The sequence below is a fragment of the Thalassophryne amazonica genome, chromosome 3 (assembly GCF_902500255.1).
Source record: "Thalassophryne amazonica chromosome 3, fThaAma1.1, whole genome shotgun sequence".
NCBI classification, from domain to species: domain Eukaryota; kingdom Metazoa; phylum Chordata; class Actinopteri; order Batrachoidiformes; family Batrachoididae; genus Thalassophryne; species Thalassophryne amazonica.
In genome coordinates, this window is record NC_047105.1 from 1,101,734 (window position 1) to 1,107,348 (window position 5,615).

Below are 5,615 nucleotides of genomic sequence, written 5' to 3' on the forward strand. Positions count from 1 at the left end.
ACCCGACTAAAGTACACAGACCCAACGCCATTCACCCCACTAAAGTACACAGACCCAACGCCATTCACCCCACTAAAGTACACAGACCCAATGTCATCACCCAACTAAACTACACAGACCCAGTGTTGGTCACCCCACTAAACTACACAGACCCAGCGCCGTTCACCCCACTAAACTAAAGTCTAACCTTACCAATCCCTCTGAGCAAGAACACAGGTAACAGTGGTAAGGACAAACTCCCTCTGATGATTTGAGGAAAAAAACTCAAGAAGACCAGATTCAAAGGGGTGACCCTCTGCTTAGGCCAGTTACAAGGTTTTTACAAAGTTTTAACAAGCTGAAGAAACAGGAAAAGGAAATCCAGAATAGCCTAAAAAACAAAGTGCATTATTGAGGTGAGCATGCGGTCATTGGCGCCACAGGCAGGGCGTTGTGAGATCAGTCCTGGGGTGCAGAGCCAGCATCCATCCATCGACTTGTCAGTTTCAACTTCAAGAAAATGAAAAAAATTATTTTCTTCTTTAATTTTAACAGGGTTATTCATGTGATGTTATGTCTACCATTCTTAGATTCTGATCTTTGATCCTGATCACTCAGCTATAATTTGTGATCTGAAACTTCGATCCTAATCAATAATCTGTGATCTTATAATAAGGATAACTGATTAGTTCAGCAGACAGGATCCTGCATCAGGTTCCTCTCTTTGTTTCTCTAAAGATCAAAGGAAAAGCAACCTTTCATCTGGAGCTACACCAAATGATTCAAGTCTTTCTTGATGCGAACTTTACCGCTGCATGAACTGAAATGTCTTGTGAGCTCTTTGTGTTAATAAACAAACATCAACATAATCAGAGGTCCTTTGTGGAGTTAATTTGGCAAACTGAAATCTTGTTTCAGGAGAAATTTTCTTTTATATACAACTCCAGTTCCATTGAAGTTGGGATGTTGTGTAAAATGTAAATAAAAACAGAATCCAATGATTTTCAAATCCTCTTCAACCTATATTCAATTGAATACACCACAAAGACAAGATATTTAATGTTCAAACTGATAAACTTTATTGTTTTTGTGCAAATATTTGCTCATTTTGAAATGGATGCCTGCAACATGTTTCAAAAAGTTGGGACAGTGGCAACAAAAGACTGGGAAAGTTGATGAATGCTCAAAGAACACCTGTTTGGAACATTCCACAGGTGAACAGGTTCATTGGAAACAGGTGAGTGTCATGATTGGGTATAAAATAAGTATCCCCAAAAGGCTCAGCCATTCACAAGCAAAGATGGGGTGAGGATCACCACTTTGTGAACAACTGCATGAAAAAATAGTCCAACAAAGATTCAGAGAATCTGGAGAACTTTCTCCACGTAAGCAGCAAGGCCAAAAACCAACATTGAATGCCGTGACCTTCGATCCCTCAGGCGGCACTGCATTAAAAACCAACATCATTGTGTAAAGGATCTTACTGCGTGGGCTCAGGAACACTTCAGAAAACCACTGTCAGTTAACACAGTTCGTCACTACATCTACAAGTGCAAGTTAAAACTCTACCATGCAAAGTGAAAGTCAAACATCAACAACATCCAGAAATGCTGCCGCCTTCTCTGGGCCCGAGCTCATTTGAAATGGACAGACGCAAAGTGAAAAAGTGTGCTGTGGTCTGATGAGCCCACATTTCAAATTGTTTTTGGAAATCATGGACGTTGTGTCCTCTGGACAAAAGAGGAAAAAGACCATCCAGATTGTTACCAGCACTAAGTTCAAAAGTCAGCATCTGTGATGGTATGGGGGTGTGTTAGTGCCCATGTCATGGACAACTTACACATCTGTGATGGCACCATCAATGCTGAAAGGTACATCCAGGTTTTGGAGCAACACATGCTGCCGTCCAAGCAACGTCTTTTTCAGGGACGTCCCTGATTATTTCAGCAAGACAATGCCAAGCCACATTCTGCACGTGTTCCAACAGCGTGGCTTCATAGTAAAAGAGTGCGGGTACTAGACTGGCCTGCCTGCAGTCCAGACCTGTCACCCATTGAAAATGTGTGGCGCATTATGAAGCACAAAATACGACAACGGAGACCCTGGACTGTTGAACAACTGAAGTCGTACATCAAGCAAGAATGGGAAAGAATTCCACCTACAAAGCTTCAACAATTAGTGTCCTCAATTCCCAAACGCTTATTGAGTGTTGTTAGAAGGAAAGGTGATGTAACACAGTGGGAAACAGACCACTGTCCCAGCTTTTTAGAAACATGTTGCAGGCATCCATTTCAAAATGAGCAAGTATTTACACAAAAACAATAAAGTTTATCAGTTTGAACATTAAATATCTTGTAGAACAAAAAAGGAGAGTTCTCTGCACTTCTGTATAGCACAAACAAATCTGGTGCAACCAGATAGGACTGATTTGTAAAAGAGAAAAACAGCTGGTGCAACACAGAGGTAGGTGGTAAAAAATTTAAGGTGCTGAAAACATACAAAAAATATACAGTGGGATTAACGTTTAGACGTGAAAATCACATCTTCATCAGAGTCCTGCAAAGACAAGGATGGTACAGCTTAAATACTAAAAAGAACCAGGTGTCCTAATGCTTCAAAAGGGGCATGACCATCTGTCACAACACAAGACTAAAACCAGACTAAAAACAATTATTAGAGAAAACAAGTACACTTTAGTTCTTCATTCAATCCAAAAGGTTCCAAGGTACCTAAAATATAAATCCAAAATGCTTCTCTACATCAGAGTTTTTTAATAATGTCACCTCCTCTGGGTGGAGCTGTGATTCTCTCAATCCCCCAAAATTTTAAAGATGCTGGAGAGCCATGACCGGCCTGTTTATAGTGCCTCGCCATGGCACAAGTTAAATTCTGAGTACAGATTGCTGTTTTATGTTCAGCTATCTGTAATTTAAGTTGACGTTTTGTTTGGCCAACATATGACAATCCACAAGGGCATTTTAACATATATACTACATGAGTAGTGTTATAATTGATAAATGAAGAAATAGGATATTGCTTACCAGTGTGAGGATGAGAGAAACATGAAGCATTAGTGGAATTTGAACAATGTGCACAATTACCACATCTGAAGAAACCTTTTGGAGGGCCAGGCAGTTGAGACGGGACTAATCATTTCTGAATGAACATGTCTGTCACGAATATTTCGGGCACGCCTAAATATAAATTTGGGCGGTTCAGCACAGATGTCTTTAAGAGTGGGATCACTCTTAATAATATGCCAGTGTTTATAAATTATGTTTTTATTCTTCCTGCAAATGGAGTATAGCAGGTAGAAAAAAACAATTTAGCTGTTGAAGAAGATTTAGATTTTTTCTTAAGTAAAGAGGCACGATCAGTATTTAGAGCTCTGTCCCATGCTTTACCCATATCAATTTTATTAAAACCACGTTGTTCAAACAGAGTTGCTAGATGAGCTGCTTTTGACATAAAATCAGTAATAGAACTACAGTTTCTTCTGACTGTTATGGTCTGGACGCAGGTTGAGGAGCAGTCCAGCGTCTGACTGAACCCAGCACTAAATAACCAGAAGCAGTTCCAAAAGAAACAATTTTATTTTCTTCCCACTGTGCTGTACACAAAATAAATAAGTCTGGTGGGGTGAAGAGGCGGCGCGCTCTCCCAGCGCCTCAACGGATCGGAGCCCGAACGTTCTGGACTCAGGAGTTCTGCCGACACCCCCCAGGTGGCTTTTCCCAAGACTGTAATCTATGAAGGAGGAACAGAGGTGAGGTTATTCAGTACTTATATCAAGAAACACTATTTCGAGGCACACTTATCAGCAACACGTTCAGGACTGACTTCAGACTTAATTCAGAAGAACAGCTGCTCACAGTTTGTGGAGGATTATCAATCCGCACACCACAGCCGCGAGGAGCAAACGAGACGATTCTCTTCAATACTTAATTTTAGCTGCGCAAAAACACCACATTATATTCACAGATAAGCTTTTAAGGATAATCACCTCTGACGTGTGCTGACAGCGTTTGCCTCTCACCCTCGTCCTCCTTCACAGACGCAATGTCAGATTCTGGAGCGGCCCTCAGCGTCCTCAAACGGTTGTCACACGGTCGTATTATCCGGCCCCTAAGCCCTGATCACTGCTGGCTTAAATGCAGTTCTTCATCTCTTCATTGGTACCAGCTGAGAGTCCTTAGAACTGCACGTGAATGTCACAGGTGTCGTAAATCGTCCCGATTAGAGAATCGCATGTGAGTGCAACAGGTGCAGCAGATCACCGTGACAGAGGTGAGAGACTCTTCTGCAGCACATTCTCCCCAGAGATCAGCCCCAAACCACCTGGGAAGGAAAACAAACACAAAAACCACAAAACAGTGTCCAGCCAAGCCCCCCAACACACAACACTGACTTGTAAAAACTGACCTACTGGTATGTTACGAACTAAATGGGGCAGATGATCACTGTCTGCCCTCAATAAATTTTAAGAAGGCAAAAAACTTGATTTCTTTTTAAAAGGAGTAACTTCTCTTAGAGGCTCACTAATATTAGAATCACTTTTATTATTAGACTCATTATGAGATTTAGAAACAAAAATATTTCAAATGCAGCTGTCTAAAGAATTTGAAAGAATCAACTATAAGAGAAAAAGAGTCAAGGTGGTTAGAAGGGGCAAAGGAGAGTCCTTTGTGCAGAACCGCTGTCTCAGTAGCTGTAAGGACAGAATCAGAGATGTTAATCACAGTCTCCTCAGATGGGTCTGCTAGGACCAGCGTCTTACTCTAAGACGAGTGGGACCTTGATCCAAAAAAGAGGAACTGCTGGATTGAGAGGTGCCACGACCTCCGACGTCACTCAGTTCATCAGAAGAATCATACTCACTTGCCGTAGAAAGAGGTGTGTCCCTGTGCGTCTTGAGGAGGAGCTGGCGTTTATTCATAAAAAACTTCTTCTTTTTACCATGCCAATCATGGTGTTGACTCAATTTACTTGTTTTCTTTAAATATTAATAATTGTTTTTGATTCTGGTTTTAGTCTTGTGTACTTTGGGACAGTGTGTTTCTAATCATGAATTGATTACTAATTGAGTGAGTGTTGTGACGGATGGTCATGCCCCTTTTGAAGCATTAGGACACCTGGTTCTAGTTTTAGTATTTAAGCTGTACCATCCTTGTCTTTGCAGGACTCTGATGAAGATGTGATTTTCACGTCTAAACGTTAATCCCTCTGTATATTATTTGTATGTTTTCAGCACCTTATGAAAATTTTCAGCACCTACTTCTGTGTTGCACCAGCTGTTTTTCTCTTTTATTGAATATCTTGTCTTTGTGGTGTATTCAGTTGAATATAGGTTGAAGAGGATTTGCAGATCATTGTATTCTGTTTTTATTTACATTTTACACAACGTCCCAACTTCATTGGAATTGGTGTGGTCTGAAATGTCCCAACTTTGGGCTCACGGTCTTTGCAAAGTGCAAATCTGTTGTTGACTCTGTCAGCACCATTAGCTTTATCAGCAATTTATTAATGTCTTCACTCCCACGCTAACACTGGACTTTGTTAGCGTCGTTATTGCTGTTGACTCCGTTAGCGTCGTTATTGCTGTTGACCATTTTATTATTATTATATTAATTATTATT